Here is a 24677-nt window from a genome sequence, read left to right as displayed (position 1 = left end):
TTTTGTCTTGATTCCCATAGGATCCCCATGTTATCCAGCTCTTGAAATGTCCTTATACTCCTCAGTGTCTCGATACACATGTATGGTAGCACCAGGGCCAATAAACATCTGTGCGGTGTCAATTTACTTGCTCTCTTGTAGAAAACTGACTCTCATAGCACATTCAAGTGCAGCTTCCAAGTGGCCAGTGCCTCTATCTGCCAGCCTTACAAAATTCTAATATTATGTCAATAATCTTTTTAAGCGCACAAATACCCGAAGGTGTCAAGGCGCTAGCTCATAACAGCAGGATAAGGATCAAGAGCTGATTTAGGCAAAAAGCCATGTTTTGAGTGCCTTTCTGAACGCCCGAAAGCTAGACATGGCTCTGGTGAAAGGGGGTAGTTCATTCCAGAGTTTGGCTGCACCCACCACAAAACCTCGGTCTCCCCAGTTAGTCCTGTGAGTCCTAGAAATGGTCAAGTTGTTTGCTCCAGCAGAGCACAGATATCTGGATGGCTCGTATGGCCTGTGTGGCTGACTTGAATTTGGGAATTCTAGTAAGCAACCTGGCTGCTGCATTTTGCAAAGTTTGCAAATTATACAAGTATTGGTTCTGCATATTTAGATAGAGGTCATTACAATGGTCAACTTTCAATAAGAATAGGGCAGTAACCACCGTCCTCTTGGTCTCTTTAGAGAGTGTTTTTGCTAGTCCTTAGAGTGTAAAATGCAGATGAGATCACTGCATTTACCTGTTCTGTAAGGTAAGTTTACTGTTCATAATTACTCCTAAGTTTGTAGTTTTTTTTAACTGGGACCGCAAGGGAACCTAGTTCCTCTGGCCACCAAGACTGGGACCAAAAAGTAGGTTGGCTCCCGAACAATATGACCTCTGTCTTAGCTGAATTAAGTTTTAGACAGTTAATATTCATCCAGTTGGTAATTTCTAACATTCTGTTTTTAAATTTTTCTCCCATGACGTATCACTGATACTACGATTTGTGTGTCATCCGCAAAGGATGTTAGATCAATGTTGCCAGAGGCAATGTGGGCTTCCTCTTTTGCTTTCTCCCTTTAGCCTGATAATGGATACCTATAGACATCTTTGGAACGCCCTGTGGCATCCTTGGTCGGAGTAAGTTTGATCAACAGCCTTTCCCCTGATTTTGAACTCTCCCTCCAATGTGTTTACTTTCAATTCAAGCACTCACTCAGATGTTCACATGCTGATTCCATAAGCAGCCACCCTGTTTTCTATTTCATTTATCTAGTGAATAAATAAATGAAATAATTTTATGTATGAATGGGTGGATTAATAAATTAATAAAACATTTGTAAAGTTCCTACTGTCCCCATAAAGGTATCCTGGTGCTAGGTGAGTGGGTAATTGAGGTGAAAGAAGCAAACTGCAAGGGAAAAAAGACTTAGACTGGGTGAAAAATCCAGGAGCTTTTGGCTGCCTTCATTAAAGTCCTATGGTCATCTAGCAGATAGATATGAAGATGGGCACTCCAGTGTTCCACTAAGAGGGATGAGAAAAAGCGGCAACTTGACCTAACCTGTCTAAACCCTTGAAGCACCAGGATTCTTGGCAAAGTGGACCTGAGATAAAGACCAGGAATCTAACAATGGGTGCAAGATTGAAGATACACAGGACCAGTTTTATTAAAGGCTCAAAGTTGGAAGAGCAATGTCTCCTGCATGTACCCTTTCCTTAAAGCCCAACTTAATGTGAAATTGGTATTTTGACTTTCATTTTTGGTCCTGGCATCACGCTAATCTAGTGTGTGCGAAAAATCTAGGCCTGTCCCTGACAAGGTAAGGTCTAGTACCTGTCCTGTGGTCTAGAGGGTCACACTAGATGCATATTAGGCAATGGACTGCTTTCTTTACCCTGAGTACAGCACGCAAAGTGGTGGAGGCAGCGTTATGTGAATTTATACTATAACAAGACCTTTTTCTCAGTCTCAGCGAGAACATCGTCTACTGACCAGTCTTATTTAAAGTTCCCCAGTTATATAAAACCCAGAATATGACGCTTACATTCTATGTGTATGACAAGTGTGTGTATGTGCTGTGCACATGTATAGTAGGTGTACATTTGTGTTGTAGGAGTCTGAGTAGTTGAGCCAGTGGGATCCATTTTGGATGCTTCTGGCTTAGTGTGGCACATGAAGATAACTCCTCCAACAGTGGAACTGAGTTGCCCACATACCGTCGGCTGGATGGTGGGAGCCCAGACACAGAAGTGAGGAGGAGGAAGGCAGTGCTACCTTTAAATGTAAGCAAAGGCCTGCTGAGTAGGTTATCCTGAGTGTTGCCATTTGATGGATAGTGGGGCGGCTGGAGTTTCATTGTTCAAGGTGAGTTAGATTCTAGCTAGGGCCTGCCCTTTAGTTTGTCCCAGATTACAGCTGTACGAAGGATGATGAAAGGCTGCTTACACAGGTTAAGCCAAGAAGTTATCCTGTGCTAACTGGCACCCGAACGACACCAAAAGTCTTAGTGCTTCCATTGCTTAACCCTCAAGCGAATCGCAAGGAGGAGCTGACGTCACTGCCAAAGTTGGAGTCCATGCCAGCTTGGAGGCTGTATCTGCCGAAAGAAGTAAAACCCCAGTGTGAACTCAGTTCAGAGGTCAAAAATGCACAATGAGCACCCTATCGGTTCATGGCCTGCAGGCTGCATCTGCATAGACACCTACCCTGTGGTCCTACCATACCCTCACCACAGCTCCAGTCCCCAGAGAATCCACTGCTGCAAGAGTGTCAGTGGAGGTGCCTGGCTTGAGCGCCATCCAGCTCCAGCCAGGCACAATAACATGAGCAGGGAATGGGACATCGGTGGACAGACCTCAGCAGACAAAAAAAAAGACGTTATACAGCGCAAACGGTGACTATAGCCTAAGTGAGCCCTTAAATTTGGGAGCAAACTATTAACGTGAACTGCGAGAAGTGTAAGTGGAGGCCTAGTGAATTGCATCTGTGCCTATGGTTAGATTCGAAGCATCAGCAGCACTATACCAACTACTAGAGCAGGTAAAGAGCTCCATTGTTGGTGGGTCATTGTACTGGGCATCGTACAGGCAGTAACAATTTTTTCTCTGAGTCCGATGGAATTGTGTTGCATTACACTTTGCTGTAGAAATAAAGTGCTTTCTCTTTACTAAAGACAAGCGCTTGGCTTGACATTTGAATTATTGTGTCTTTTGGTTTACTGTTGAGTTCAGATCTCTTACCCCTACACTACCTCCCTGAGAAGTCTGTAACTGACCGCTCTCACAACCATGAGAGTCAAGTGAAGAAAGGGTGTACTTGGCCCAGTATGCACAGCCATAGTAGGACAGACCCCAGTGGCAAACAGCGTCAACCATTAAAGTTGGGGCTCAGTAACCTCTGTCTGTCCTGTGGCACCCCCAAATCTGGTCTGACACAGTGAACACCCAATGACGTGAAAACAAGTAAGGAGAAATATGAATGTAATGAGGAAGTCAGCAAATTAGGCAAGCTGGGGCATTTCAAATTTTCTGGTGCCTTAGTAGCAGTAATATGAAAGACCCAGAAAACTCTACTAGAGGACTCGAGGAAGGATGATGGCCGGGACCACAGTCTGATGAGCTGACAATGGAAGAAGACAATTTACTGATTTAAGGTAAAAGAGATAGTGACTGACTGAAGAAGAAACCATGATTCGAGGAGTCCCAAATTTACTGCCCACCATTTGGAAGTCCAGGACAAAGACTTGGTTCCTACAATCAAAACCGTTTGTCTCGCTGGTGTTTAACGTCAGGAAGTTAGCACTCATTCAAGCCCCAATCTCAATGAGACACTTTTCGAAATGAAACGTATTAATAAATAGATTATCTGCAAGGACTATAATTCACAGACGTGCTAATGGAAAAACAAAGTTTTGCATGAGTTTGCCAGGAGGAGAGACATAAATGTTAGACAGTGTGGGGCTGAGAAAAGAACCCTAAAGCGCTCCTTGGATGATATTTCTAAAATCCTACTGCAATGGGTTAAAATGAGCAAGCGAAAACAATCAATTAGTGCATCCACCTTCATCCTCAACAATTCTAAATTAATCAAGAATGGCTATGTAGGCTAACACCATGATCTCAAGCAGATGGAGAGAAGGCCAAAATGAAGAACAACTGATTATCAAGTGTTGATTTTTCCCCCGGAGATTATTTATGGGTGGTTAGAGAAGAGACATCAATCTAAACTTACTTAGCACTGATAGAACAGCAAAGGGTTTTTTCCAGGAGAACAATTGGAGCTTACTTCAAGCCAGTGGAAACTAGGCAGGAGGTAAGAGACATGCCAATGTGGTTTGGATTCACTCCCCACCCCCAATTGATTGCTTTATTAGTAGTTTTGTACAGTGCTGAGCTACCCAATCTGCCACTGGAATAAACTACTGTCCAAGTACGAATAACTTTGATAATATCAATTCTAACAGGACATGAATCAAGATTGCTTGAGGTCTCTCATTATTGCCTGCGGGTTGAACAACTTGGCTAGTAAACAATTGGCAGAGGACCCTTTGGGAACAGGCAGGTGGCTACCTTTATAATTGGCAAGAATCTGTCTGAGATCATCAGCTTCACAGTTCAGGGGAGGGTGCAGAGCAAGCAGTCATTGTGACTTTGAAATCACTACAATCTCATCTACACTGTCTCAAAAAACCCAAGCTGATGTCTCCGCTGATGGAAAAAATGCAGGAGGGATTAAATGAAGGTTCTGCTATGAACAATGACAGACCCCCTGCTTTCTCAAAAGCTAAGGGAAACAACTAATACAGTACTTCTTAAGGATTTTTTTGATACGTTTTATTCAAGAACACAAGGTATTTATTCTAATGTCCATGCTCTCTTTAGCCTTGGCTTGCCTTGGGTTGATGGGGATGAGCATCCTGCCTATAGCAGACAGGCTCTGTTATCTAAAGAATAAGCATTATTTGAATCTTAAGCGTCTGAGGACTCTGAGATGAAAAGGCAGAGTTTCTCGCACCAACTTTTCAGTAAAAAGGCAAAGAGTAGGTGGCCTTGATGAACATGCTGAACCTCAGAGTGTCAGTTCTTTTCTCAGACATGGATTCTGGAAGGGATGTATTTTTCAACAACATAGGTGACCCTAGGATGTCAGATTGGACCCCATCTCAATGCAGATGATTATGAAGAAGCTGACAAAGGAACTGCTTTATAGTGGAATGGTGCAGACCCTCCCTGGAGGGCAAGATTGTGGCTAAACCAGCTGTCAAGGGCTATATGTTTACTTTCTAAGCAATGTTTTGAGTGACCCTGAAAAGGGTTTCCAACACAGCCTGGCGAGCCTGCCAGCACAAACTCCTGCACCTCTCTGTTTGCTATGACAATCCTGGACCAGGTATTTTTAGCCAAAGAAAACAGTTTCTCTGTTGATCTGGATCTTTTGGTTGGCATTGTGTAATGTGCCATCTGTCTTCATGGAAAAGGAAATTGTGCCATCTCTATAGAGAGAGCCGTGGACCCATCCTGATTCATTGTATTCCAGACTTGGAGACTCAGCTCTGAAGGCAGTCTTTGGGAAACAGCCAAGCAGATTTGTTTTTGTCATAATCTTCACTGACTTTTACAAAGCACAACAGCAACTCAAAAATACTATTTAGGTTTGGTGGGCCATGCTATAGGGTGCACCACAGGAGGGTTCTCACAGCAATTGCCTTAGAGACAGACCAATGCAAAGTGGCAAGGCAATTGGGACCAAAGTCGCCTCACCACATTTTTCCATCCAAAGCACACAGGGGTCAAATTTGGGACAACAACAGAGGCGGAGCAACAACCAGGCATGGATTCACAGCTGAACCTTATCCCTTTTCCTGTATAAGACTAGTGGATTGGACAAGACACTTCTCTAGCAACTTGAGTCATATAAAAGTGGTTGCTTATGTATTGCAAACAGTTCTTGGCTCTCATCTTGATTATTACTAGTTTACCATCAAATGCAACCCCTGCCCCCAACACAAAACCTTTTTTCACTACAAGAACAAGCCCTGGTAAAACTCAAGGCTCTTCTGGAAAAATATTAGCGTGGATCCTCATCCCAGTGGGTTTTATCTGCAATGTCTTCTTAGGGAAGAAAGACAGAGGCTTTTGGCTTATGATAAACCTCAGAGACCTAGATTCTTAAATTTGTTTCTTAGCACTTCAATTTGGAGGGGGGTGGGTTCACCTCCTGGAAGATGTTCTAAAATAAGTGGACTGGATGGTTTGTTTTGACTTAAAGGATATGCTCCTGAGGGATCCCCTATTGCAACCCTATTGGATATTTCAATAATGCATGTGGAGGCACCAGATCTGCAAATTCAAGGCTCCAGCCTCCCCAACTTATTAACAGTTCCAGGGTGCTTTACCAAACAAATGAAACCACTGATCGAACACCTAAAATTCTTAGGGATCTACATGATTATTTATCTGTATAAATTATTTTTATGTACACACCGTTTTATTTAAACAATGGCAGTAGAAATCCTTGTGGCTCATCGTCAAAGGACTGGAAGCAGATCTAGTACTCAAGAAGTAGATGAACCTCTTGGATTTCTGCACCCTTTCAACTTTTTGGGCAAAATATCAGATGAAGTTATGGAAATTTCTATCTCAAGGTTTCCTATCCCTAAGACAAATAGTGAGGTTTGTAGGGCTTTTTCAGTTTTTCAATTCAAGTTATCTTTCCAGGGCCTTTCAGAAACTATATATTATGTACCCTAGGAGAGGACTGCATATGTTGACTCAATCATGTTTTCATTGGCGGTCACACAGGAACTGCAGCTGTGTATGGCTCAGGTGGAAGATTGGAATGGCAGAGCAATCTTCAGTTCTTGGCCGGATGTAATTTTATGATCTGATACTAATAGGACGGGATAGGAGGGCAAGTATAGCCCTCTTTAATCCTGAGTGAAAAGATAAACAAATTAGAACTACACATACATTTTCGTAAAGCTCATGGCGGGCTTATTTACAGTCAAATGCTTAGTGAACGACAAGCCAGACTGATGTGTTCTGCTGAAGATGGACAATATGTAAGCAGTCCTATACATGAACAAGATAGGAGCTACCATATCCAATTTCTTGGCCGATGTAGCCTAGGAATTCTGGCAAGCATGCCTCAACCACAAAAAATTGGTAGCAGAAGTGTACCTCCTGGCCAAAGACAATCCTATGGCTGATTAGAACTCCATATTTTGGTGGATGCATGTGTTTGGAGATTGGATTGTCATATCTTTTAGAAACGTACTCTCCAGTGGGGTTCATGCAAGAAAGATCTCTTTGGATGCCACTTGAATCATCAGCTTTTCTGATCCTTAATCTGGTGACAAGGCTTGGAAGCTCTGGCGACAGATGCATTATTCATAACTGGAGAGGGGATCTGCACAATGCCTTCCCATTGCTTGGAATGATCCCTTGGGCTTCAACTCAGGTCAGGAGGCAACAAGCGGTTTTGATCTTAAGATGCCTGCATGGAAGTCTGTGGTTTTATAAATGGTCAAAGCATCTCTGATTCCACTTTAACAGACTTCTGATAAACATGTGAGAGGAAGGTCATCCCCTGATGGAGTAGAGCCAGCTTCATCTGATGGCATGGCAATTTTCGATTTAAAGTTTTAATTTAACTAGGCTTCTACCTACTATTCCCCACTCTTGAAGCCCTTTCTCCACCCACCCCCTTCTCGCTCCACCGGACTGCAGTTAATAGGGAAGCCCCTCCACCAACTCCGGACTCCATGGACTGGCTCATCGAGCGCATACCAGCGAGGCTAGGGGTGCTCCCCCACCATCCTCCCCCACCTGGCTCTCCCATCATGACATAAATTATTGGATCTTCCTCCTGACCGTTGAGACCTAGCTAGCTGACCGATGCCCCGTGGAGCTACCTGTTTAGCTAAAGAGGAGATGGGTTGTGGACTTATCACCTATCCTCTCACCATCTTTGTCCCAGTGGCCAGCTGGAGAAGGTAGCTGAAGGCTCTCCCCAGTAACACCAGGACCGATTTCTCTCCTGACCTTACTTTCCTCCTCCCCTTTCTCCCTACCCCCTACCCCTCTCGAATCTTGACTTTGGATCACCTCCTGTTCCTCTCTCTATTATGGTGGAACCCGAAACGCATACATGGCTGATTCCCGGTGGAGCTGCACCGACAGCTATAGGGGAGATTGGCTCCGGCACACCGCCATGGCCGTCACCTACCCAGCCGGACTTCTGACATTTGTCTCGTTTCTTCCCCAACGCTGCTTTTGCTCTTTTATTGTTTTCCTGCTGAGACCTAGCTGTTTGTCTGATGCCCGGTGGAGCTATCTGATAGCTAAAGAGGAGATGGACTGTGGACTTCCCCCTCGTTCGTCACCTACCCAGCCGGACTGTGGGCAGACCCTCCTTCGTCTCTCCATTCTATCTAACTCCTACCCCTTTACCCCACCCCCTTACCCTTCTAAACTCCATTTATTTAGTCTTCTACACTCTTGAAATGTTTTTCTAGTAACTGATGTAACGTGTAACTGAAGTAATTTTAGAATATCTGTGGAACCTTATGTAAAACGCTCTGATACCTCCCGGTCTAGCCAGCGCTATATAAAACTTTTAAAATAAATAAAAATAAAATAAAGTCAGATGAATATTAAGAACAGCTTCTTTCTACATCAACAAGGCTTGGGCCAGTGTAACTAAGATGATATACATATCGGACTTTAACAGGTAAGTTAGTTGATGTTCCGAAAGAGACCTGGATCCTGTGGGGTTTGAAGTAGTGGAGATTAGCATTTTTCATGTCACATTGGGCAGCATCTGGACTAGCCAATAGAACTATTATTTCTTATAGGTCAGTGATTTTGGCTAGACACATTACAAATGGCTCAAGAGGGGGCACCCTTTGGTAAGAAAACTTCTTATAGGAATGTGCATGATGGTTGCTCACGAGTCACATTATTCTTCTGTGTGGGATGTTCATTTAGATTTGAGTTCTTGGGAATCATGGCCTTCAACTGTAGATCTGCGAAGGAAACAGTTGTGAGCTGTTTTGCTTTGCGGACAGTTTCAAGTGGAAAGGCGTTAGAGCTTGGTGGAGGATGTTCACTTCAAAACAAGTAATTTTTGGGGCTGTTAGTAGGATGAAGAGCTCAACTAATTCCATTATGTATGCTTCTTTTTCTAATAATCCTCACCGTTCAGTGATTAATGGAGTATGATAATAGAATGAGGGAGTTTAGGCCCATGAGGCAAATTCTTAGTCCCTGAATCCTCTGCAGCTTTGGATTATCAAAGAGGCGCGTGAATACATGGTGAAGAATTTGGTGCCCACTCTGTGAGAGAGGCCATGGTAACAATATACTTGCATTTTCATCTGAAAGTTTTAACGCTGCTATACATCATAAAAGCAAAAAAATGGCAGCTAACACCGATGTGCAATGGACACATTATGTGCTCCTTGGACCACTGACAATGTAATGGTTGTGAATGCACCATTAGTTAGGAGAAGTGAAAATAAACACAGATAACAATTGGGAAATTTGGGATGTTTTGCTATTTCCATATTTTTGCTGTACCATATAGTCCTCTCTAATTATCTAGTTAGTAACTTATTCAGCGTAGTCTTCTTATCATCTTTTCACTTTTACTCTAAACTTACCAGGCTTGAGGAAGCAGCCTTACCTCAATAAGTGACACTTAATTCAACTTTGATAGTAGAATCTATATTCTGGATCTTATGGCGCTGAGAAACTGGAGTGAATGTGGTGCAAATTCAGTATGTGCAGGCTGGAAATGTTTATCTGTACTAGTGAGGATGTGTGCTAGTGAAAAAACTCTTCAAACGACATTGGCTTTTTTTCGGATTCAGAGTGGTATTCCATAAAATGTGCCCTGCAAAGAACCCTAATTGACTAAGTCCCACTCCAAGGAATTTCAGCTTGAGAGGTCTGTTTTACCTTAGCAATAATTGCCACTCATTTGCATAGTCATTGACGCACAGCTGTGTTATTGTCACGGAATATAGTAAACTGTTTAAAGTGTGGCAAACCACTGTAAGAATGGAAAGTCTGCAAGTGTAATGTAAACGTTTAAATGCAAAACACCGCCTTTATGTTTGCAGAATTATTTTCTGCTTCATTCATTTCACAGTTGTATAAAATGTTTTCAGTGTTAGGGTTTTTGGCTCATTCTGTCAAATCATTAAACACCTTAGCTTTCAATAGCTATCCAGTAGTTAGAATTATTGAAATTTACATTTTAAGAACAAAGTGTTGCTATCGGAGGGGGGTGCATGATGTCTAAATTAATGAGCCTGAAAGTTCCAAAGTTGAACTCTGAGGTTCCTTTTCTGGTCTGCAGATTGCACTGCGCTATTATGGCCACGGGACTGCAGTTTCAAGAGACATATTTGATGCCATCGTTCAAGCTCCATAGTGTAGTGCAGGCTTGTCTGGCCAATGAGGATTAAGACTAATAAGGTAGAGTCCTTCTTTGTAGGCATAAGTGCCTTCTGTTTCTGTACAATCCCCATCTTTCAGGTATGATCAACTGATGCATGTCTTAAAATAATTGTTTTGCATTTATGCACACACGAGAAGCACTAAGATGTCAATATGTACTCTTAGTCAATCGCCAATGTGGATCCATTTAACAAGGTAAACACTCCTTTGTGACACATTCCAAGGACCCAAGGGCAGCCCATCACTGCCTATTTGCAAATAAATTAAAATGGGGTTTGGGGCGATGGATGATTTTGAGCCTCACCCCGGGGTTTTCTTTTGAGTAGTGTAGTCCACTGACCATGGCCGATGTCACTGGTGGGAAGGTCAGATGGGTGTGGGCCAGGGACTTCAAAGGAGAGGGCTGCTATGACTGACCCCTCCTTTGTGAAGTTGTTGCTGATGAGCAGGTGTATCAGGTAGGGTGGCAGTATTTGGTGAACGGTGTCAAGATTTTATGTTTTTTTGTTGAGCCCAGGTTCAGAAGTGCGGGAGTATCGGGCCAGTTTGTAAGTAACGAGGAAATTAAGTTGGATTTGTAGTGTCACCAGTAGACTTTGCGTTGAGTTTGCATTAAAAATCGAACGCATATCCAACGCAAACTCTTCTCAAAGACTTCTTCTTCACACAACAGAATGCGCAGATCATTTTGAGCATGCAGATGAGGGTTTTCATATCATGGTGTGAGCATTTCTCCATCTCACAAGCATGATCCCCACTCCCCATAACTTTAGTTGGCTCACTCTTGTTAAGGGCAATTTAATTTGGCTTTTACTTTGACCTCCTCTCCTCATTCCTTCATGTGCTGTTTTGTGAGATCATTCCACAGAACTTCATCCTAGTTATGAGGGTTCATAGAAGCTACTGATCCAGCGCAAAACTGGGAAATGGAGAACAACATATAACAATATCCTCCCTGGGTCGCAGACCCGTCGTCACGCACACTTATTCATACACACAATCTTTGGTGGGGCCCATAACACCAACTTACACATGTCACCATTCACGAGTCTACACTCACAGGAGGGATGAATAATTCAAGCGCTGGACATGTGGGGGAACACCTTATAACCTATAGGGAGAGAAAAGTTATTTCTACAAAATATACATTAACATCCGTCGCCTATAGATCCCTAATCTTAAACATCAAGGCACTCCACCCACTTGGTCGGCGGACCAATTAGTTGGATTGGTTGATGGTGATTTAGAACCAGCTAAAACGCATCTTAAGAATCGGAATCCTTATTTCTCTAGATGAAAAACCACAAACTCATATTTCCTTGTTAATCAATATTTGTTTATCTAAATTTTTCATAATGATTTATATTAGCATTTTGTCTTGTCAAAGTTCAGAATTTCTGGATCAATTTAAGTAAATCGCAGAACATCATATTTACCTAATCTGGCTATTTGGGATCCTCTAATTCATTGGCTCTGCATAACCGAATTTGTCGTAAATTGTCCGAATAAAACAGGCCAAGGCTCAAAGTCCAAAGTCAACTGCTCAGCACGTTACAGTCCCAAATTTATCAAAGGACCAGAAATCGTGCAAGCATCTATCATAGCCTGTGGGGTTTGGAAAAGTTTGCAGTCATCAAGCGGTCGGGCAGCATCTGGTCCATCAAGAAAAAGGCGTCGCAGTTAATTCAGAGTTTTTTTCTCACTATCCTTTTATAATAAAAACCAGGTTAACATGATACATTTTTAGGACAAGAACAGTGGTGATTGGCTGGTTGGGATCGTCCGATTCTTATTCCCAGATTCTCAGTACAGTTCGAGAGGTGAGGTCACTAGTCCGTTCTAGTGTCGGCTTGTTCCGGTTTACTGTAAGGTTGATTGTTCCCTTATCTTGGCTGACCACCAAATTTTTATCCTTGACCGGGAACATGATGAGTAAAGGTCGCTAAGAAGTTCACAATACTGTTCGTACATGCGCAGTTGACTCTGCGCCTCACGAGACGGTGGCCACTTCTGTGTGCCGTGTCATCCACCAACTTGAATTAGGCCCAGATGTCAACTTAAGCGAAACAAACACAAAGGAATAATTAATTCATAGAAATGATGATTCTAATGTTAACCCCTTACTAATCCCTCTATGTGCTTGTATTTATCTAGCATATAGCGACATTTAAAGCCATTATATTCACCTTTTCCGATCCTCCACGATGCCATATACTATTTATTTACTAGTTATTTAGCCATGCAAATAGCAAATCCCATGTGTAGTTTGTTTTTATAATGTTGATTAGTATACATGCAACACTCTTTCAATAATATTATAGTTAATAGATATATATTTAGTATTTTCATGCAAGAATAGAGGAGGTATACAAAAGTTTGCACTACCTGCTCCATCAATCCCCCCTTTGGTGATTATATCACCACAATACCTAAAATTATGTAAAATTTATTATAAAAAGAAATGAATTCAAGAAATCTTAAGTTTGTTAGTTCACATTTCTGTTTTACCTATCTCTTCTTCTCTTGCTTTTCTATACATACTATATTTCATTTCTTCCAATTCTACTTCTTCAAATTCTCTTTCTCGTCTTTTATTCTCTCTCTTTTTAAGTTTTTCTGTATTTTCTTTCTTTTGCAACATAAACTTCCTAGTCTTAAAATGAATACTAAAAATATTACACATGTTAAAGGAAATAGGATTTCACCTATAAATGTACTACCTAATTTTAATAGGAAATCTTTAATAGAGGATAATTTCTTTCCAATCTTTTCCCAAACACCTTCAACCTCCAGTGGTACAATTTCTTCATGCAAATCAGTTATATTTTTAATGTACGTCTTAAGATCTTGACTTTCGTCAGGAATGTAAGTACAACAATGTTGAACTTTCAGCATTCCACAGACTCCACCCTCTTTTGCCAAAATTATATCAAGGGCAAGTCGATTCTGCATTACCATGGCACGCATGGCAACCATCTCAGTATTTACCAATAAAAAAATCCTCCGGCGGTGCTTGTTGACAAGCGATCCACTACTGTTGATAATTTCCTAATTTTGTGTGCATTCAGAGATATTCCCACTGCTGGTATCAATGCTCCAAAAATGTCTCCCACAATTTCTGACCAAGATTCTCTTTTTCTACGTGTTAGTTGACTAGCTAACTCATGTACACCATCTCTTCCCCTTCCCACATGGAATATCTTTGGGAAAACCAGGCCTACATAACATGTGCCAAACCAATGGTCTGGTAACCGATAATATGCTTTGTTCCCGCAGATAAAATATCATCCAGGAAAAAATGGATAATTTCCTCCTTTAAATCCCCATCCACCCATAATTCGATATGTATCATGGCAATCACTTATGCCCACAAAATAATCATATGCAGTTTGATTCCTTCTAATGCACAACTTTCCTTTCTGAGGCCAATCTAAAGCCATTGTTGGACTAGCTTCTCCTTTCAAATGTTTTTCTCTTTCAACATCCCAAACTCTTTTCTTCTTTTTCTTCAGTTATTTTCCTTTGCATTTTTAATCTCCTTTCTTCAACCATATCTAAGAAAATCCTTTCCTCCTTCTTTAAGCTACATGTTAGATTATTTCTAAATATGGACTCTAATGTTAGTTCTTTAGTTTCTAAGAAAAATTCACCTAACACCTTTGCAGGCTTCACTTTATTCAATTTGTTAACTACAGGTACTTGTGAAAAATAATATTCTAATTTCCCTATTTTGTAAAACAAACTTGCTATTACACTACATGTTATTCCATATGTTACTGGGAGGTGATGATATGTCACTCCCTCAGACACAGATGTGGGTAACTGCATGCAGACATAGCAGTCCCTCACGTCCATCGTCTTTACATATTCATATAGTAATTTTGAAAATACATTGTTAGAGAAATCATTTATAGACCTGTCTTTATGTAAATAATTTCTATCTATTTCTAGTTGGATATACTTTCTGAATCTTTTCTACTTTAGTTTTATTTTCACTGTGTCCTTCTATTGTTTCTAGTGTAACTTTAAATGAAATCATTAAAGCCAACACACTCCCTAGAAGCATTAGTAGTCCTGTACAACAACACATTTTAAACCATCTTCTAAGAAATATACATTTAGGTTTTCTACTTTCTGTGTTTGCCATTTCGAAAAATGATCAGTGTCTTTTGACTTAGCCTCTTCTACTTCACAACTAGTATTGTCTAACCCAAGGCTCTAAGCACCTACTTGGTTCTATCAGTTATGTCTTTTCCAGTAAATTATTTGTCTTTCCATTGGAATCACTTTTGGTCTTTTCAGTTTGGCATTTGATCGTCTTTTACTTTTCTTTCATAATCTTGATACAGAACTTCCTGAACATCCGTTTCTTCTCCAATGTCGGACAAGATAACTCCGATTCTTCGTCTTCCTCAACCACTTCTGGTACAGTCACCTCTGGATTCTCTTGGCTATCCGCCTCTTCTTTTATTTCAGGCAGTGCCACATATGACCATTCCGGCGACTTATACTTCTGGTTAGGTTTTCTCGTTCTCTTATTTTCCTCTGCTGTCCTTTTCTCCTCGTCTTTCAATTTTTCTTGACTAGATTCTTCATTCACTTGTTCAGCTCTAGATGAATTCACTCGTGTCAATCTGTATCTCAATCTCTTTATTTTGTTTGGCCAAATTTCATCTCTTGCTGATCTTTTCAATTTATTTCTATTTTCATTTTTCTCAGCCCTCCATGCTCTCTTTCTCAGGACTGGACCTTCTGGTACTTCTTCATCACTGTCCTCTGATTCTGTTTCAACTTGACTTTTACTTTCAACTGTTTTTCTTTCCACCACTTCTTTTATTTTCCCTACTTCTGTCCCTCCTCGTGGTTCTTCCACACAATCTTCCTGCTGACTAACCGTCCCTTCCTCTAACTGGATGTTTGAATTCCCTACAACTCCTCGGGGGTCTTACGCAAAAATCTTTCCCTCACTTTCTGTATCTGGCACTTGACCATCTGCTTTTGTTACTTCAGGTGGAATTTCTCTCAACTTTCCATCAGGAACTTCCTTATCGGAAATTTCTTTAATTGTCTCTTCACTGGTTTTCTCTTTTCCCGTATGTACCTGTGCTTGTTTAGTCTCTGAGTCTGAGCTGGTGTCAGAAATCTGCAACTTCCTCCTCAAGGGAATGTTCTCTGGGGCAAAGGTCAAATTTGGTTCTGACTCCCCCCTTTCAGGAATTTGTCTTGTTCTGGTGTCCTCAGTATCAGATTCAGAACTAATTTCTGATTCTTCAAAGTACTCTCCTTCCTTGTTATCCACTGGGTTTGGAATTCATAAGGTGTGACTAGCATGAATCCAGTTCTTTACTCCTGCACACTTCACAGCTGTTTTAGTTAAAATCACTTGTCGTGGTTTTCCCCAACGTGGGACCAAACAGTTCCTTCTTCTGTGCACTTTAATTCTCACCCAGTCACCCGGGCTTGGATCATGAGCTGGCTTCTTTTCAAGGGTGGTGGCATCCGATCCAACCTGATGAAACACAGAATGAACGGAGTCAGCCAACCCCTTACAGTAATCCAACACCAAGTCATCAGAAATAGGCAACCGCTTGTTGACTGGTATGATTACGTGCCTCATTGCTCTCCCCATCACAATTTCGTGGGAACTCAAACCTGTGTTCCTATCTGGAATTGATCTAATAGTCATGAGTACCAGAGGCAAGACATCCGGCCATTTCAAACCTGTGGCTAAACACATCTTTCCTAATCTGTTTTTAATAGTGCCATTTACTTGTTCCACCGCACCAGAAGCCTCTGGGTGATAGGCACAATGTAGTTTTTGTTGTACATTCAATGCCTCACAAATTAGCTTCATGATTTCATTACGGAAATGTTTTCCTCTATCTGACTCAATTGTGACTGGAAACCCGAATCTAGGGATGAGCTCCCTCAATAGTAGTTTGGCTACTGTAATTCCATCACTTCTTGTGGTTTATGCTTCTACCCATCTAGAAAACAGGCAGACCATCACTAAAACATACCTCAACCTGTTACAGGGAGGCATCTCAATGAAGTCAATTTGCATTCTGGTGAAAGGCCCTCCTTCTCGACCTATCGTTCCTAGACTTACCACTGTTTTTCTTCCAGGATTGAACTGTTGACATATAAGGCATCTTTGACAAAGGCTCTCAGCTACAAGTCTGACTTTTGCATTATACCATGTCTGTTTGAACAATCTAAGCATTGCATCTCTCCCTACATGTGCTTGTCCATGATACATCCATGCCATGGCAGACACCATGCTATCAGGCATAACTGGTCTTCCATCCCGATAAACCCACACATGATCTGTTTCCCTTGGTGCACATCCGGCCTTTACCCATTGTCTCATTTCCTCATCTTCTGCTTCTTCCTGTAACTGCCTCACTTCTTCCCATGTATTCACAATGTTAGTAAAGAACAAGGGACATGAATTCATTTCCTTTTCTTTTGCCCAATTTACAGAATTCTGATTTCGTGCACAATATTGAGCCATATCGTTAGCATACTGGTTACCAGCTGAAATATAATCTCCAGTCTTTGTATGTGCAGCACATTTCACAACAGCTAATTGCTTAGGCAGCTGTATCGCCTCAAGCAATTTCCCAACCACTTCAGCATTCCTTATAGGGGTTCCACTTGAAGTCAAAAACCCTCTTTGGGACCAAATTTGGCCAAAATCATGCACTACACTGAAGCCATATTGACTATCGGTTATCACAGTCACTCTTACATTCTTTCCCAACTTGCATGCTCTGGTTAACGCAAACAGTTCAGCAACCTGGGCTGATTTTACTCCCTTTAGGTAAGACGCTTCCATTACTGCTGCTACTGTGCATACTGCATATGCAGCACTCAAAATTCCTTCGTCTGTTCTCAAGCATGACCCGTCCACAAACATCACATAGTCACTTTCTGTCAAAGGTACAACTTTTATATCAGGACGTGGTTTGGTTAAAAAATCAAGCACATCCAAACGGTCATGTCCACATCGTCTCTGACTTCCACATTCTCAGCATCAGGCAATAACGTTAAAGGATTCACATTCAGGCATCTTACAAGGCTCACATTTGTTGCACCTAATATGACTTTCTCATATTTAGTCAGCCGACTATGGGTCATGAACTAAGTGCGGCTCCTTGTTAAAAGTATTGCCACATCATGAGGTATAAACACTCGCACAGGATATCCCATCACAATTCCTTTGCTCTGTTCCAGACTCTTACAAGTGGCTGCTACAGCTTTCAAACAATCAGGCAATGCTACAGCTACAGGGCCAAGTATAGCTGAAAAATATGCAATTTGTCTTCTCAGTTTTCCATGTTTCTGTATTAATACAGAAAGTGCACATCCATTCCTTTCGCTGCAGTATAGTTCAAACTCCTTCTCATAGTCAGGCATGCCAAGTGCTGGTCTCTCAATTGTTTAATGGCTGTTAACTCTTCCTTATTTAATTCAAGGGGGTCTTTCACATCGCTTTTCGTCAGGCGTACCAAAGGTTTCGCAATCAGGAAAAAGTTACTTATCCACTGACGACAATATCCAACCATTCCAAGAAACATTCTCACTTCTCTTTGCGTCATTGGGGCTCTCATTCCTTTTATTATCTTGATTCAATCTGCAGTTACTTTTCTCAGTCCTTTTTCAATTTTGTGGCCTAAATATTGTACTTCTTTCTGACAGAATTGTAATTTCGATGGGGATACTTTAAGTCCTCCATTTGCCAGATGATTTAGCAATGCTATGGTTTCCACTACACAAGCTTCTTGAGTTTTTGACTCCACAAGTAGGTCGTCAATGTACTGCACCAGTACTGAGCTCTCGGACATCTCTAGATCTTCTAAGGACTTTTTCAATATCTGGTTAAATATTGAGGGGCTCTCTGTATACCCCTGTAGGATTCAGCACCACGCCAAAATACGTTCGCCGAACCAGAACGCAAAAATCTGCAGACTGTCATGATGCAATGGAATGGAAAAGAAAGCATGACACAGGTCAATTACTGTGTACCATTCCGCATCATGAGGAATCTGATCCAAAATCACAGATGGATTTGGTACAATAGGACAACATGACACAACTATTTTGTTTATTTTTCTCAAGTCTTGCACTATTCTAAACGTTCCATTAGGCTTTTTCAGGCCTATAATTGGTGAATTACATGGACTACTCATTATTTCTCTCAAAATACCTTGTTTAATCATTTTCTCTATTATAGGGTAACTCCTTCAATTATTTCAGGTGTCAATTTGTACTGAGGAATATTTGGGTAACTTATTCCTTCCTTTACAGTCACTTTTACAGGATCTACATTTTTCATTAATCCCACATCTTCTCCTGTGAAATCCCAGACTTCCGCTTTTACTGTCTTTTTCAGTTCTTTTGGTAGTTCTTCAGAGTTACAGCAAATGCCTCAGTAATCTCAGGTTCCATATTAGCCATAGTCATTTTATACAGTACATCTTCATCAGGGGTCTCAAATGCTATACCATCGGGAGTGCAAAATATGGTGCAATTCATTTTGCACAGTAAATCTCTTCCTAACAAATTTACAGGGCTTGAATCGCACACGACAAAGCGGTGCATTTCAGAAAATTTCCCTATGTTAACTTTTACTGGTTCAGTGAGATACGTTTTAATCTGTCTGTTGGATACTCCAAATACTTGGATTGTTTTGTCCGAGAGAGGAAGATTTTTAACATCATCTGACCTGACAGTTGAACGAGTAGCACCAGTATCTACTAGGAAAGTAATATTTTCATCATTTACCTTTCCATCCACAAAATGACCTGTCTGGTCTACTCCTAGAGTTGCGCCAAGTATGCACTCTTCTTCCTCCCCTTGGCACCGTCAATAGCTTTCTTCTGACTCACTCTCATCGCGTTGTAACCAATACTGTGAAACAGCACCAGCGTGCGCAGCTTAGTTACCTGTTCTTCGTTGTAGAATCCGGTCTCATTACTGTATTTCTGAGGATTTACGCTGTGTGGAAAAGGTGGTTTTGGCGCCTGATTCTGTTGGGCAACAACCTGCTGCTGTCGCTGTGGATGACAACTCACCTCTTTCTGCACCTGCAAATTAAATGATGCATTATCACCATTAGCACTCGGGGGAAATTTACACTCGGTTTTCCAATGCCCTATTCTTCCGCAATTATGACATGGCCATTTCTTTTTGGCTTCTTCTATATTAAATTGTCCCTTTCCTTTTCCAAAATTAAATTTAGGTTTCATACCTGCACCATTTGCCTGTTCAAGCAATTGAGCTCCCTGTCTTTCTGCCACTTTTACCTTTGCCCACATAGCCTTTTCTTTTAACTTATGCTGTTTGGCTTCAATTTCATCACTAAAGTATTTTGCATGTCTCAGTACTTCATCTATTTTCTTATTTTGCCAGTCCACTGTATGCTGTTTAATCATTTCACTTATTTCTGGACGCAGCCCATATATAAATCGGTATACAAAGTGACAAATCTTTTTCACTCAAATTTTCATCACCACTAAACTGCTTAAAGGCGAGTATTAACCTTTCATAATAAGCATGTACCGATTCTTTAGCTTCTTGATGAGTTCAGTCAATTTTTACCCAATCAGTCTCCTTGGGAGGTACTTTGTTTTTCAGAAAGGTAATTACCTGTTCATATTTTTTCATTACTTCAGGTTAAGGGGCACCAGTTTTTGGGTCTCTAGGGTATTCTTGTGTAGGCCAGCTTATCATAATTTTACATTCTGTCCATAAATCTGATGGTACTATTATGTCAAAAAGACTATTTAAATCAATCCATAAAACTTTTGATAATTTTACAAACCTATACCAATGCTTATACCACTCGACTGGCTTTTCACGTAGTCGAGGAAAATCATTGGTAAATGACAAAATATCTTGTCTAGTCCAAGGGACATGTACATATCCTCCACCTGGAATTTCTCTCATGGGACATTCTATGACTACCTTTTCCTTTTCTCTCACAGGGAAAGCTGCAAACGTTTTGTCTGAGACATCATCTCGTTGTCGCAACCACCTACTTTTTCATTTATCTACATCTCCCCATTTTCTTAACAAAATGATTATGTCTGTAATCTGAGTTGTTCTTCCTGCGGTGTTCAGATTGTCAATATCCTTTTCAGAGAAATCTACTCGGTATGGTTTTTGTAAAGCCTTTACTCTTTCAAAGTCTATACCCATTTCATTTGCCACTTCTTCTAGTCTTTCGTGTAGATTCCTTGCTCTCCAGGTTATACTTTTACATAAAAATAATAATTCTTCATCCTGATAAGCTTTTAACTTCTCCGTGGGGATAGTCCCTACTATTAATTCTTCCAAAACAATCTTCAGCTTGGCCACATCTATAGATTGGGATTCTGTATCTTTCTGCTGTAAACTCCTCAACCATTCACTTAATTCTTCTGAAGTAGGTCCTACAGGATTTTTCTCACTACTTGGTTGTTCTGAACTCTTTGGTGATCCTGGGACTGATTCTGTTGTCATTATTATTCTATCCACTAAACTTTGATTTACTGTCAAATGTTTAGGCGTACTTTGTTCTGAAATACCTGCTGTTTGTCTCCATGGGTTCTCATCTGAATTTTTGTCTGGCCTCTCGGTCTGTTTTTTACTGTTATAAGGAATCGTCAGACAATGCTCACTATCCATCTGTTTATCAAAAATAGGCATTACAGGTCCTATAGTTACAGGAACGGTTACGGCTTCCACATTTTTGGTCAATTCCCAAATCTTTTCAGTTAATTCTAAAGTGGTTTTCGCTAGTTCAGCTGAATTTTCATTACCCATTTTACCATGTTGTGTTTTCTCGATTTCTCTAAAAGGATTGTTTCTTCCTACTTCTTGTGGTACTGATTCAAATTTTATATTTCGTGGAGTCTCTCTCATTGGGGCACTTGGTGTCAATAATGTGGAATCTGATTGATATGGGGGTGGATTTTTATAAAACATGTCATCAAGAACATCATCCTCTGATTCATGCACACTGTATCCTCCTGACTCGGTATTATTTCTCTTTTCCATACATTTTCTATTGCTAATCTCTTCAGCACTTCTCACAGGAAACAAACCCTCAGTCATATTTGCGCTTCGCCATCTCCTCATTCTATCATCATGATTCTCCTGTCCATATGATCTACCAAACATATATTTGTGCCTTCCGCCACTCCTCTGCCATTCTCTGTCATGCATCTCGTCTTCCCATTCTGTCAATGCTTCAAACTGCGTTGGTCTAGGTCTCGGTTCTAGATTCATCATTATCTCTCTCAAATTTCTCAAAACCGCTAAATTAAATGAACCATGTTCCGGAAATGCTAAGACTCCATCATCTTTTGTATACTTTGCCCAATTGTCCAACCAAATACATGTATGATATCCGTATTTCGCAACCATAAAGGATGCGGGCGATTTTGGTGGGGGAAGCAACTGTCCCTCTCTAGTCACCATCGGTTTGTCCTTTTTAAATAAGCTCTTAATTTTTCCGAACCACGACTTTTTCTCTTTTTCTGGTGGATCGTAATACATCATTTTCTCTTCCGTGTATCGCTAGATTTTCCCTACGACTATTCTGTTGTTTTAACCAATCGTAGCGCGACTCACACTAACACACCAATCAGGAGCATCTACGTCACCCTGTAATTCTCCACTCTCAGCGCGGCACACACTAACGCACCAATCAGGAGAGTCTATGTTTCTTACTAACTGGCCAATCCCAGTGCGGTCTTTCTGACGTCAGCTTTTCACGCTACTCCTGCTTCTGCTGACCTCACCTTTACAAAATTTATCTGCAAACTTTTTACATTCACCTTTTTAATAAAATTCTGTTAGGAACGACATAAAAACGCCACCATTATCTGTTTCGCTAGCAAAAGAATAGTTAATGACCTTTCTTACAAGAATTCCGTCTTTCCCGAGAGCAGCGAACAATCTGCCCTACTACAGAATCGTTACTTCCGTTGATAAAGTAGCACTTCCCTCTACCTTACCCTTCTAACAAGCATTAGCTAACTGTTTCTCTAGAATTAAGACACCTTGTTGGAGACGCTCTGCTCCTGAGAAATAAAACCAGAGTTTCACAATTAACCTGAATGCTATTTCATTCACGCACTTTCATACGGAAAATGTAGTTGATTCACACAGAATCCTGTCTTTCCCGAGAACAGCGAACAATCTGCTCTACTACAGAATTATGTCACTTGTTAATAAAGTAGCACTTCCCTCTACTTTATCCTTCTATCAAGCTTAGGGAACACCTATTACCTTTCCAGTGATAAGCATAATCAGAGTGCCTTTCGGACTTCTGGTACCTAAGACCAAAATTTCACAGGTGACCTTCGCTATCATACATTTCTCTCATACAGAAAATGTCCCTAGCAGTAACACACGACGATGTTACCAAATCGAACCCAGACAATGCGTCGTGCAACTCCAATCGTCACACGTTTTCCCCGTGTACCTACAGGGCAACAACAATTTCGTCTTTCCCAAGAGCAGCGAACAGTCTGCCCTACTACGGAATCATTACAAACTTCCGACTTCCTACATCCCAGAAGCCGTCAAACAACATAGAACTCGACGCGACTCAACATAGAGTGTTAATACATAAACCAACACTTATCCACAATCAATAAGCAATTTACAAGCAATAATCACCAAACCAATACAATAATAACCATCATACTGCTACCAGAAAAACGGATCCAGCGCAAAACTGGGAAATGGAGAACAACATATACCAATATCCTCCCTGCGTCGCAGACCCGTCGTCACGCACACTCATTCATACACACAATCTTTGGTGGGGCCCATAACACCAACTTACACACGTCACCATTCACAAGTCCACACTCACAGGAGGGATGAATAATTCAAGCGCTGGACATGTGGGGGAACACCTTATAACCTATAGGGAGAGAAAAGTTATTTCTACAAAATATACATTAACATCCGTCGCCTATAGATCCCTAATCTTAAACATCAAGGCACTCCACCCACTTGGTCGGCGGACCAATTAGTTGGATTGGTTGATGGTGATTTAGAACCAGCTAAAACGCATCTTAAGAATCGGAATCCTTATTTCTCTAGATGAAAAACCACAAACTCATATTTCCTTGTTAATCAATATTTGTTTATCTAAATTTTTCATAATGATTTATATTAGCATTTTGTCTTGTCAAAGTTCAGAATTTCTGGATCAATTTAAGTAAAGCGCAGAACATCATATTTACCTAATCTGGCTATTTGGGATCCTCTAATTCATTGGCTCTGCATAACCGAGTTTGTCGTAAATTGTCCGAATAAAACAGGCCAAGGCTCAAAGTCCAAAGTCATCTGCTCAGCACGTTACAGTCCTAGAAATCGTGCAAGCATCTATCATAGCCTGTGGGGTTTGGAAAAGTTTGCAGTCATCAAGCGGTCGGTCAGCATCTGGACCATCAAGAAAAAGGCGTCGCAGTTAATTCAGAGTTTTTTTCTCACTATTCCACTATCCTTTCATAATAAAAACCAGGTTAACATGATACATTTTTAGGACAAGAACAGTGGTGATTGGGATGGTCCGATTCTTTTTCCCAGATTCTCAGTACAGTTCGAGGGGTGAGGTCACTAGTCCGCTCTAGTGTCGGCTTGTTCCGGTTTACTGTAAGGTGATTGTTCCCTTATCTTGGCTGACCACCAAATTCTTATCCTTGACCAGGAACATGATGAGTAAAGGTCACTAAGAAGTTCACGATACTGTTCGTACATGCGCAGTTGACTCTGCGCCTCACGAGACGGTGTCCACTTCTGCGTGCGGTGTCATCCTCCATCTTGAATTAGGCCCAGATGTCAACTTAAGCGACACAAACACAAAGGAATAATGAATTCATAGAAATGATGATTCTAATGTTAACCCCTTACTAATCCCTCTATGTGCTTGTATTTATCTAGCATATAGCGACATTTAAAGCCATTATATTCACCTTTTCCGATCCTCCACGACGATGCAACGTCACAAAGCAACATATCATGCAAAATTCTATTACCACATATACTATTTATTAATATGCATACAGATTTTAGTTATAAGAGTTATTTAGCCATGCAAATAGCAAATCCCATGTGTAGTTTGTTTTTATAATGTTGATTAGCATACATGCAACACTCGTTTAATAATATTATAGTTAATAGATTATATAGTTAGTATTTTCATGTAAGAATAGAGGAGGTATACAAA

The sequence above is a fragment of the Triturus cristatus genome, chromosome 9 (assembly GCF_964204655.1).
Source record: "Triturus cristatus chromosome 9, aTriCri1.1, whole genome shotgun sequence".
Taxonomy (NCBI): Eukaryota; Metazoa; Chordata; class Amphibia; order Caudata; family Salamandridae; genus Triturus; species Triturus cristatus.
This window is presented reverse-complemented; position numbering follows the sequence as displayed.